The following is a 13232-nucleotide window of genomic DNA, read 5'->3' on the forward strand; positions in this document are numbered from 1 at the left end:
TGAGATGTTTCGAATAGATATGATTAGGAAGAAATAAAGGATAAAATGGCTTTTTTATCACATGCATCGGCCAACCTCCTTTCGTTACATGGCCCGCACTCTTCCTGGAGCTATTTGTGCAAATGAAATCAACAAGGCGGGCGCGCACTGGAGGGTCGTGCCATCGCGTGATTGGTGGCAGACATGAGGCAAGTGGCGCGGTAAGTATAGAGCATCGCACAATTATTGCACCGTAACTTGCATGAATGGAGCAAGTGCAGGCACTTGACTTTACACATTCCTGATACAATTGTTTTAGATGTCTTTAGTTGCTTAAATAGGTACAGCCTTTTCAACAGTGTGGAGCCCAGGGGGTCTGCTTCTCAGTCATATAGAGACGACACAAAATCTTAAAACCAAGAGATTTAGAACACTGGAAATGCACTGGCCGCACGAAGTGGCTCAGAAGCAGATCCTGTGGGCTCTACACTTTTGACAAAGGCCATTCATGTGTTCAACGTTGGCGAGCTTTCAAAAGGGCAGCTTGAATGTTTTTCGCTTGAAAGTGAAGTAGCATAACACGAATGAATGAATAACATAGGAGGAAATACAGCAAAAGTAGGCGAAAAACAGGTATGCTTTGGAATTAGTAATAAGTATCTACAATGCAGTGGATATTTAGTACAGTTATTTTTCACACTTGCAGTGGGTTTTCTCGGTGTGATGGTTTTACTTACTTAGAGGTCGGTCGTAAAAAAAGTGTTTTGTTGTGTTGTGTTTAAGGGCGCATAAGCAACTCAGGCTATCGTACGCCAGTGTACTTATGGAGTTATGGTATTTTTCTGAGCTATAGTTTGTGCTTGATATTATCTTCTTTTAAAGAAAACTAACAATGCGGGCCAATGAACAACAGCATTCTCACCTAAAACCAATATGCCAGGTGAAAAGGAATGATGATCGTAGTAAAATTGCGTAAATTTTAGTTCAGTTGGGCGAGTTGGTGCGGGTTCTTAGCTGTAAAATGTTTTCTCCTTAGTGTTCCTAAATTTTCACTCGCTTATAAAAGATGGAAGGTGCAGCGGTGGCGTAGCGGTAGAACATCCGCCTCGCATGCAAGAGGACCGGGGTTCAAATCCCGGTGCCACGCAATTCTCCACTGGATGAAAAAAAGAAAAAAAAAAAAAACCGTCCGCGAGTCGATGGAATTGCATAAACAGGTTTGGGGTGTGACCTGATGCCGGTGAACACCTCCGGCAACGCACTCCCTCACCAGAACAGGAGTTGGCCACACTGGTGCAGTAATTGGCCGCAACCGCCTATGATAAGCTCCATAAAACCCCGGCCCTCAGTCACCAGCGGCTGCGGAACAACTGACCACGGCGGTGGTCAGACCTGTGACGCAGCAGGGGGTGCTAAGAAAGCCTGGCTCCGCTGGACAGGCCGCCATTGGAAACTGACCCTGGCTACGTTTAATGCTAGAACCCTATCTAGTGAAGCTAGTTTAGCAGTGCTGTTAGAGAAACTAGAGGGCATGAAATGGGATGTCATAGGGCTTAGTGAGGTTAGGAGGCCGAATGAGGCATATACTGTACTGAAGGATGGGCATATACTGTGTTATCGAGGTTTACCAGAGAGGCGACACCTAGGAGTAGGTTTCCTTGTCAATAAGTATAAAGCGGATAATATAGATGAATTCTATAGTATTAATGAGAGGGTTGCAGGCATCGTAATTAGGCTTAATAAGCGGTATAAACTGAAGGTTGTACAGGCCTATGCCCCTACATGTAGTTATGATGACCAGGCAGTTGAAAGCTTCTATGAAGATGTAGAATCGGCAATGCGAAAAGTAAAGACGCAGTATACTGTACTAATGGGCGACTTCAATGCCAAGGTAGGGAAAAAACAGGCAGGAGACAAGGCGGTAGGTGACTATGGCATTGATTCTAGGAATATCAAGGGGGAGTTACTAGTTGAGTTTGCAGAGCGCAATAACACTTACGAATCATGAATACCTTCTTCAGCAAACGGAAGAACCGGAAATGGACATGGAAAAGTCCTAACGGAGAGACTAAAAATGAAATCGACTTCATAATGTGTTCAACCCCCGCCATTATACAAGATGTAGAGGTAATCGGGAAAGTGCGATGCAGTGACCACAGGATGGTGAGGTCCCGAATTAGCTTAAATCTGAAGAAGGAACGCAACAGATTAGTCAGAAAGAAACCCATCAACGAATTAGCGGTGAGGGGGAGGGCAGAAGAGTTCAGGATCTCGCTACAGATTAGGTATTCAGCTCTAACTCAGGATGGCGACATTACCCTAGAGGCAAGGAACAATAATTTCAGAGATATCATTACTGAGTGCGCAGTAGAAGTAGGCGGTAGGATAGTTAGAGAGGATACCGGTAAGCTGTCTAAGGAGACGAAATATTTGATTAAGAAACGCTTCCAATCCAACAGACCAGATCGAATTGGCCGAGATATCAAAGCTAATCAATAAGCGCAAGGTGCCCGATATAAGGAAGTATAACATGGAGAAAATTGAGCATGCTGTAAAGAACGGGGGAAGCCTTAAAGCGGTAAAGAAGAAATTGGGCATAGGCAAAAACCAGATGTATGCGATAAGGGACAACGCGGGCAACGTCATCACTACTATGGAAAAGATAGTCAAAGTACCCTAGGAGCTCTATACAGATCTCTACAGTAGCCAAAGTAGTCAGGACCGTAATGAGATTGGCGGTAGGGAAAAACAGTCAGACATTCTACCAGTGACGAAGGACGAGGTCAAGAAAGCACTAGAAAGTTGAAACTATGAAAAGGGGGAAATCAGCTGGAGAGGATCAGATAACCACAGATTTGCTGAAGGACGCGGGGGGGATATCGTGCTAGAAAAACTGGCCACCCCGTATACGCAGTGCCTGGTGTCATCGACGGTACCGGAACCATAAAAGAATTCGAACATTATGTTCATTCACAAGAAAGGGGACTCTAAGGATCTTAAAAATTACAGACCAATCAGCTTACTGTCTGTTACGTATAAGGTATTTACTAAGGTAATCGCTAATAGAATCAGGACAACCTTAGAGAGCAATCAAGCAAAGGATCAAGCAGGGTTTCGGAAACGATACTCTACTGTCGATCATATCCATACCATCAATCAGGTGATAGAAAAATGCTCGGAATATAACCAGCCATTTATTGATTACTAAAAAGCTTTTGACTCAGTTGAAACCTCGGTGGTGATGCAGGCATTGCGAAATCAGGGGGTAGACGAGCAGTACGTGAAAGTGCTGGAAGATATACATAGTGGCTGCACAGCAACCGTAGTTCTGCATAAAGAAAGTAACAAAATTCCCATAAAGAAAGGTGTTAGGCAAGTAGACACATCTCTCCAGTACTATTCACAGCTTGTTTAGAGGAAGTATTCAGAGACTTGGAATGGGAGCAGTTAGGGATAAGGGTAGATGGAGAATACCAGTAATCTGCGATTTGCTGATGACATTGCCTTGCTAAGCAACTCGGGGGATGAACTGCAAATAATGATTGATGACCTAGACAGGAAAAGTAGAAAGGCATGAAAATCAATATGCAGAAGACTAAGATAATGTTCAACAGCCTCGGGAAGGAACAGCAGTTTACATTAGGTAGCGAAATACTGGAAGTAGTAGGCGAATATGTCTACTTAGGACAGGTAGTAACCGCAGATCCGGACCATGAAAAGGAAATAACAAGAAGAATAATATTGGGATGGAGCGCATTTGGCAAGCACTCGCAGATTATGACTAGCAGCTTACCGGTATCGCTCCAAAAAAAGTATACAACAGTTGCGTCTTACCTGTACTCACCTATGGGGCTGAAACGTGGAGGCCAACCAAGAGGGTTCTACTTAAGCTGAGGACAACTCAGAGGGCTATGGAACGAAAAATGGTAGGGGTAACATTAAGAGATAGGAAGCGTGCAGAGTGGGTCAGAGAAATAACTCAAGTTACCGACATTCTAGTGGAAATTAAGAAGAAATGTACATTGGCAGGACATGTAGTGCGAAGAGCGGATAACCGATGGTCGCTTAGGGTAACAAACTGGATTCCAAGGGAAGGAAAGCGTAGCAGGGGGCGGCAGAAAGTTAGGTGGGCGGATGAGATTAAGAAGTTCGCAGGGATCAAGTGGATGCAGCTAGCACAGAACCGGGTTAAGTGGAGAAATATGGGAGAAGCCTTCGCCCTGCAGTGGGTATATTCAGGCTGATGATGATGATGATGATGATAAAACATGGTTTACGGTGAGGTCATTACCGCACAGAGGTGGGCATTTGACCTCAAAAAGTGCAACCTCACCTCAACCTCAATAAAAATTTCCTGACCTCACTCAACCTCAACCTCACGCTTTGAGGTTGAGGTTTGACCAGGTGACCTCACCTCAATTTTTCTGATGCCACCACCGACCTCACTCAACCTCACCTCAAACTCAAACTGTGAGATTGAGGTCGGTTGCTCGACCTCAAAAAAAAAAAAAAAAGGTTTTTCACTTGAGAACGCTAACTATAAAACGTCATGGCACAAGTCCTGTGCGGTGACACGCCAGGATGACGACATAAATTTTAAACAACATTGAATATGATGAGGCTTACTTGTAAAGTAAAAAAATTTAAATCAACATTTGCCAGCGGGGCTACTGATTCATAGCAGGCTGACCTAATAACGGCAGTATAATTGGTCAGTTTCAACTCTTCAAATTTTATTTTTATTTGTTTTGATATGGTGACTTTTGACCTCTAATTCCCGCTGTAATGCTTATGTGTACTTGGTGCTGCTAAATGCGAACTCCCGAAGGTCTGCAGTGAAACGTCGTACATATCTGTGACCGACAAATAGTGTTTCCTCATGACAAGCAAGTCATAATTTCTTGGTGAAGACATTTTCCTGCGATTTGAAATCGAATCGGATGACAAAATCACAAACAATCTAATGTATCTTCAGTGTAACGTCTGTTACAAAAAAAAAGTAGATCGACCACTTGCGAATATATGGAAGTTGTAGTACCATAACATTCTTTTATCAAACTGACTTCTGACGTGGGACTTATCACAAGAGGCGGACAGAACAAAATGTTGCCATATGCAGAGACGCTTAGTTACGAAAAGGTAAAGCGTGCTTGACTTTTGACATTGCGCTACTTTCGATAATCCTGACAAATGGGTTAATGCTGTATAGAACAAACGCCGTGACAAATTATTGGAAAGATTACCCTCCCTTCTACTTATAATAACTAACGGTGAATTTGCAGCCCCAAAACATTCCTTTTATCATTGATGTAAGTTAAAGAAATAATACGTTGGATTAGGGATAATTCGCACATTACCTTGAGATGCCAAGAGAAGCTCAAAAGCTGGTTTACTTGTCCGCACAGTTTCTTGTCACAGTGAATGCATTCCAAGTTTACAGTGCTTTTCGTTTCTTTTGCGTGGCTATTGTAACGGAAATGGGCTTCGATGTCTTCGTCAATTCGACAACTGCGCGCGCACACATCATCGTCGGTATATTTAGATTTTTTCGCTATATCTGCCATAGCCACGCCTGCCATAACCGCAACCATGTAATGCACCCTCGACGCCGAACGCAACAATGCGATAGACCTCGAAGAAGGGCAAACCTCAGCTGGAAAGGGCGGAACTTCCGTCATAAATTACAGCAAGTCGCCGACCACGGCATGGCTGCGTGTCTTCGCTTGAAAAAGACGGCCACGGTACATGGCGAAGAACACAGCATGTCTTTTAGATGCTGCCTTTTTATTTTTTTTAGCCGATCTCGGGCGGCTCACCGACGCCGTTTGGGGGCGACTTCCAAGCAGACGTTCTAGGAACGATTGGTGTCGATGAGAACGTGGGGCTAAGACACCAGCTTCTAGTCGCTACGAGAGAACCACGCCCACTGGGAGAAGGAAGCACGAACACTTAACCCATGCTACGGGAGTTGTTTCGTTTTTCTTCGACTGCACAATATTCGTCAAGAGAGGAAGACTAGCGGGTGGTGAGCAGGGTGGCAACGCGTCTACAGGGAGGAAGAGCAGAATTTGAACACTGACTAGCGTTTCCCTCCGGCGAAACGATGCCTGCATGGTCGACAAGCGACAGAAGTCCGCGCAGCCGCCGCGGCGTTCTGAGAAGCGAGAAGGGCCTGCCTTTATATTTCTTTAGACCAACAGGAATACGCCAGTGGGAGGTATAGCGCACAACCAAAAGCTAAAGAAGCAAAAAAAAAAGAATGTTGCAAGAGGAAGAATCTGAGAATTGTCTTTTCTGATTTTTTTTTGCTTTCTTTTTTTCTTAGGAGGAGGGGGGGGGGAGGGTGACGACTGGCCGTACCGCAGAAAAGCGGCCGGTTGTGAGTAAACGCGGGTGCACAAACGCGAGAGGGGGCACTGGTAAGCGACCACACAAAACGAAAACAAGAAGTGAGGAAAAATAGGAGTGGTGCAAGTGTACTGAAAAACTAAAGAGAAGAGGAGACGCAAATCTTCACTCGCGCATTCACACGCTCGAACACCGCGCACACAACTCGCTCTCTCGCCCACACTGCCACTGTCCTTGAAACTCTCGGCCTCGTTGACAGAAACGCACTTAAAAATACCTAAAATTCACAAACTCCCAGAGGCGCGCGTATGTGCAGTGGCTTACTTTCCAAGAAATGCCGAGGGGTTCCCGGGTCCGCGCTTTGTCCGCTAGTTGAGATCGGACACCGGCTGCGGAGCCGAAAGAGCAGAAGCCAGCTTATGAACAAAAGGCGCGCTCGCCACTTTGACTGCAAGCTGTAAAACGGAGGGGAGGCCCTCGATAAACAAACATGTAAATGAAAAAGGCGCGAGCTCACGTAGGGTATGAGAATGACTGCAAGCAGTCGTCAGTCACCTGTCTGTTCTTCAATGATTCTTCGAGAAGGCACATTAAATTTATATTTTTATGTAAGGGTTAATTTAATGTCTAGTGACTAATAATAATAAAAATAAAAGAGTGGATTGCACTGATACAACTACGATCTACCGTCCTATTGCTTTCTTTCGTTTTAACTCGTACCATATACAATAGCAAAAGCAGATTTTATTTACTAAAATACAGTCTTCGTGGGGTGACTTCTCGTCAAGCCATTTATCTCTCGTCTCTTCTGCATCCTTGTTCTTTCCATATGCCTCTCTGAAACCTCCTCTCTCGTGCCATCCTCCCCAAGCAATTCCTTGGTTGCTGGATCTTGCGCTTCCCTCTTTTCTACTATTCTAGCTTTTTTTTTCTTCCGAGAAGTCGACATACCCACGTAGGTCTGGAAATCCTTCGAGTTTGCGCAGACTTTCTTCACTTCCCAAACTGGCTCGGAATGGTGGCGGGATCTTGTTTCACCGTCTTTCGAGTCTGCAGCCATCGTCCAACCCCACTCGTTTGCCGCGCTGCGCTTGACGCCCCCCCCCCCCCCCCCTCCTTTTTTTTTCGTGTCGAACGCAAACGCACAGACGCAAACTGTTCGTTACGTGCGCGTTGGTAGCCAAAAGAGTGTAGACGACAGGCATTATGAAAGGTGTTTTTCCGGCTATTTTATCGCTGTGAGAAACAATAATTTCGACCTCACAAGCCGACCTCACTAAGTTACGACCTCACTCAACCTCAAACTCACGCATGAGGTTGAGGTCTCATTTGCTGACCTCACTCAAAAATATTTCAGGTGTTGCCGACCTCACCTCAACCTCACCTCACTCCGTGAGGTTGAGGTCATTTTGAGGTTGAGGTTGACCTCATGAGGTTGAAACCTCATGAGGTTGCCCACCTCTGTTACCGCATGTACGAAATATAGGTCTTTTCTTCGTTTTTGAGATATAAAACATGGTTTACAGTGAGGTCATTACCGCATGTACCCAATATAGGCCTTTTCTTCCTTTTTGAGAATGAAGTTGTTTATCAGGTTATGTGTATCCCGTGCGAACACGGCATAAAATCACTTCCTTGAAACGTTCCTACATAGTACATGATTACCATTCTCCGAAGACAGGCTTTGCCAAGTGAAGTTTGTTATTCACTGGATTATTTCAAGTGAACTGCCATTTATCGCTCAGTTTAGAATGGGCTAACTTCATGCAGTGTTTAAAAGTTATATCTACTCTTTCTTTTTTTTTTTAATTTCTCTATCTCGTGCATGAGTGGCTTATACATGTGCTGTTTCATCGTCTTTGATTCTGACATGACTTGGGTTCCAGCAGAATTTGATGCTTAGTCCCTGTGCAGCGGTCGTTGCTAAGTTGTGTATGACGTCTCCAAGCAGTGGTGCGACAGCATTTCCGAAGTGAAAGTCTGTGAGTAAACTAAGGGAGTCTATGTAAGCAATACTTTTTGCAGTATTCTCGTTAACTAGTCTCTCTACAGCGGCACGAATGATGAAGCACTCAGCAGTGAAGATGGATGAACACTTTCGAAGTCATTACTTTTTCCCATCTTCCTTGCACCACTGCGCTTCCGACATAGTCAGCTACTTTTGAACCATCGGTATAGAAGTCTATGAAGGTAGGGTGTTTTTCCTTGAGATCGCAGAATTCTTGGATGATATCATGTCTTGTGTTTCTCTTTTTGTCTTATTGTGTCAGACTGAGCTCATAGATTGCTGGAAAATTGTACCATGGAGGCAGTGGGTTGTGTCTTTTGGCAATGCCAGTTAAATCGACCATACAATCTCGATACATTTGCTAAACTCGCAGGAACAGCGGCCTGGTGGCGTGAGGTTTGTTGGTGAAAATTGTTCTACAAGCACACTCTGTTACCTGAATAGAAGATGTGTTTCCGATGGAATTTGATTTTAATGATATATGTCCAAGTAAGTTGGCTCTTTTATTTTCGAGGGGGGTTTCATTTGTTTGTAGAAACAGACTGGGTAGAGGAGACGGTAGTCTAGGCTCTGCATGAATGGCGCAGCCGTGAGGAATGTACTGAGATCAAGTTTCTTCAGATATGACGATCTTGCTGAACCATACGTATATAGTCTAGGGAAGAACGTATTAGAGAGCGACATTTGTATAGAAGACATGTCCTGTCGGATCCCCAGTTTAGTATTTATTTATTTTTTTAGAGAAATGTACGTTTAGAAACTTTGAGGCTTTCTTTTTTAGGTCATTCATGTGTAGCAGGAAAGGGTGTTTTTCGTGAATTTTTTTACAGGTAATATGGGTTCGTTAGGTGCAGGGTGTGGTCATCCTGCAGGCCTCTTTTGAGTGAGAAGAAAACGGCTGCTGAATTTTGTTTTCTTTGGGAAACGCTTACACCTATTCCTGTCTGCCCAAACCGCTAGTTTGTTTAACGTCAGTTGTAGCTGTCTCTCGCATGCTGATACACTTGATAATGTGCATGAAATTTCAAGGTCGTCAACGTACACTAAGTGCGTGATAGAGTTTGTAATTTTTTATCTATGGAGTTAGTTTTTACAATGACACTTTTCCGAACAAAATCTCTGGCAAGCGTTAAGCCTAGGCGTACACGTATAATGACCGGCCTAACAGGAAGTCTTTCAAAAAGCATAACATTTGTCCCTGGATGCCTAGATCTGATATGAGCGCGGTGTTTATTTTTCTTTCAGTGATCAAATATGAACTTAGTTTAAGCATCGACACAATGGCGGTTTTAATGCAACTGGAGCATGGTGACATTGAAAGAATCTCAACATAGGGTTCACAAAACTTTTGATTCAATATGTTGTGCGCACTCACTGCCATCTTTTACTTGAGGCTATTTTCTGAGCAGTACAGAAGTATTTATTTTTTGGAAAATTTGGTAAAATTTCCAGCATTGCTGTTGTGTTTCGGCTCTTCAGGAAGGTTTGCTTTAGCGTTGAAGTAAATTAAAACGACGAAACAGCGATTACCTGGCAGATCTTTTTTTATGCCTCACGTCGCCTGCACTGACCCATGACGTCATAACCATCGCTGGGCTGTTGGAACCGAAATCGGTATGGTTGAGAGAGGAAATTTGATTATAAAAAAGAACTGAACAAGGGTAAATAGGGTGCGCCTCAGGTCGCAGATGAGCCAATGTTTCGACAAGTGGACTTGTCTTCGTCTGGGCATAGCGATCATCACTGGCAGGGGTTTAAATACGCTTTTGCTTCCGAAGAAGAAAAGCTGGGAAGGGGAAAGTAGGTGTGAAAGAGTGGGGAGGAGAGGATGGGTGAGAAGAAAGTGGGTCATGAAGTGGGGAAAAAAAACAAAAATCTTCAGTATGTACTTATCAGCCATGGAACCAGGGATTCTGTAGCCTGCAAAAGAAGTAAAAGCGGCAGTACCAGGAAAAACTACAATGCTGGTTAGGTGATTAGTCATCACTAAAGACAGTTTGGTGCAGATACACCTTACAAAGGGACAGGCTATGCAAAGGGCCCTGATAAGACATATATCTAGGGGGACAATTCTTAAAAGGAGGGGGTAGGGCGGGGAGTACATAGTCACAGGATAATAACCGCATAGTGAAAAATAATAATAGTCTTAAGTATGTATCCATGGATGGATGGATGGAATGAAATATAGGAGCGTCCCCTTTGAAACGGGGTGGTAGCAGTAGCTATCATGCTCATTTTTCTCCATATATCTTAATTATTGATTTAGAATGGTTAACTAAACCATCATTCTATTTATTAAATTTTTGTTCCTACATTACTAACATTATGTCACTTCTGTGCTTTTAAGCCACCAATCTTGCAGTCGTTTTTTGCTAGTTTCCACCGCCGGTTTATTCACCCGGCCACTGGTATTTCTAAACCCCAGAGCTTCAGGAACAGTGATTGCGCCTGCATCAACTTCCGGATGGATACCATTGCATTCGAGTATAATATGGTCAATTGTTTCACTGGAGTTTCCACATATAGCAGATGTGTCATCTCCATTGTTAAATTTCTTTTTGTAGCTGCGTGTTCTAAGGCACCCTGATCTAGCTTCAAAAAGTAGGGCACTGCCTCTTGAGTTATCAAAGAAATCTTCCTTCCTGATCTGCATTTTCCACTTTCGGTATAATTCCACACTCTGTTTCTAATTTTCCATCGAATTTATTCAATTTTCACCTTCTGTGTTTTTCACCTGTTGCTTATTGCTCTTTATTTCTCCGTCCTTGTGACTAGCATACTTACTAGTTAGTTTCCTAGTTCTTTTTCTCCATTTTGAGTCCACGCTTTTTAAGTACAGGTATTTAAATACTTTAGCTGCCCATCTGTTACTGTCCAATTTCCTCAAGCGTTCCTCATATAATATTTTACTCTGAGCTTCCCGTACTTCGAAAGATACCCAGCCCATATCTCCCTGTACCACCTCATTTGTAGTTTTGCCGTGGCCACCTAGTGCTAATCGTCCAACGTATCTCTGAATTATTTCTAATGTCGACTGTACCTCTGATTTTAGGCACAAAACCTCATTTCCGAAAGTAAGTCTGAAAAGTAAGTATCTCAACCTGGAACCAGAGATCCTGTGGCCTACAAAAGAAGTAAAAGCGGCATTACCAGGAAAAAAAGAAAGAAAATCCCAGTACCGGGTAGATGATTAGTCACCACTTAGGCGGGTTTGGTGCAGATACTTTTTACAAAGGGAAAGTTTGCTAAGGGCCCTGATAAGCCATATATCTAAGGGGGACAATTCTTAAAACTTTCTGCAAAGGGGGGGGGGGGGGGGGAATACAAAGTCACAGGATAATAAGCGCACAGGAAACCGCAACTGACATGAGAAAAAAAATATGAAAAAATGAAAAATAATAATAGAAAAAAATAAAAAAAAATGTTTCAGGACAAATTCAAGTTACAAGTGATAAGGAGGAAATGTGTTTAGAAGAACATGTAGGATTATGCTATTGCGGAAGGGAATAGGGTGTACATGCGTTGTGAATAAACTCTACAATTAAGGCTATGTGAGATTGTTTTCCCGAATAGTTATGATGGAGAGGGAATATACCTAAGAGATTCTAACGTTCACTTATTCCTGCTGGTTCCAATGTTCTAAATTTATGAATTAGATTTGCCTTTCTATATTTTCTGTCCCTTGCAGATTTAAAGCCTGACTGGAGAATATATAATTTAATTTCTTCGAACTTATGGTCTTTCTGATTGAAATGATGGGAAACTGCTTTCGGGAGGCTTTTGCCTACGTCTGCCCGATGTCCATTAAGCCGTATGTTCATTGGTTGTCCTGTCTCTCCGATGTACTGTTTATGACAAAAGGAGCATTCTAGAAGGTAGATAACGTTTGAAGATGTGCAGTTAAAGCCTGATTTTATGTGAAAAGTGAAATCGCTTGCATTTCTTTTAACCGTGGTGTTAAAAAAGCAATGCAAGCGATACTATTTTAATCAGTTGTCTTGTAACATTTCCTATTAATATATATATATATTGTAAGGACTGCGAGTGAACTTCACCTTCATCTGAGCGTAATCATCATCGGGCATCGTGTCGTGGGAAGAAGACGAAGTGTTGTGTTGATGAGCATCGCCTAGTCGGTAGCTGCTGCTTCTGCCTATCTGAAATAGAAAAGTGAATTTGCTGGTGCATCCTTCTGCCTCACAATATATATATATATATATAATATATATGCAGATAAATGAAGGGGAAATGAGGGTGCTCGTTATAATATATATATATATATATATATATATATATATATATATATATATATATATATATATATATATATATATATATATATATATATATATATATATATATATATATATATATATATATATATATATATATTCTTGGCGCTGCAGTGCTCATTTTGTTTGCCCACGCCTCTTCACGGTCATTTGCGCGAAGCAAGCGAGAACGACATCCAGCAATTGGGCTCTTTTGTTGCGCACCTGCGTATAGCCAGCAATAGAAGCTAGAACGCCGCAGCTGTAAATGCGGCGGACTACACATGGCTTCATAAAATGCAACAGTTCGTTTGGCTTCTATTCCATTCTGATTACTTACCAAAGAGAGTGGCACAGCGGCTGAGCGGAAACGATGCAGAAAAGGTAAGAAAGGTGTTCGGGTATGGAATTCGAATAAAACTTGTCACTCAGCTGTAGCGCTTATAGCGGCCACGAACTTGGCTGCGGAATGTTGTCAGTACTTAGGTGTATTTCAGGAGGGAAAGCACATTCATATTAAGCTGGTTTTGTATATTATTTCGGACTCACAGTGAATGGATGAGTGGCATGGGCTATACTGTAAAAAAGCATGATATGGTATAGTCAACACTATTCGCTCACGGACA

The sequence above is a fragment of the Amblyomma maculatum genome, chromosome 1 (genome assembly GCF_055883805.1).
Source record: "Amblyomma maculatum isolate TAMU_Amacu chromosome 1, ASM5588380v1, whole genome shotgun sequence".
Taxonomy (NCBI): Eukaryota; Metazoa; Arthropoda; class Arachnida; order Ixodida; family Ixodidae; genus Amblyomma; species Amblyomma maculatum.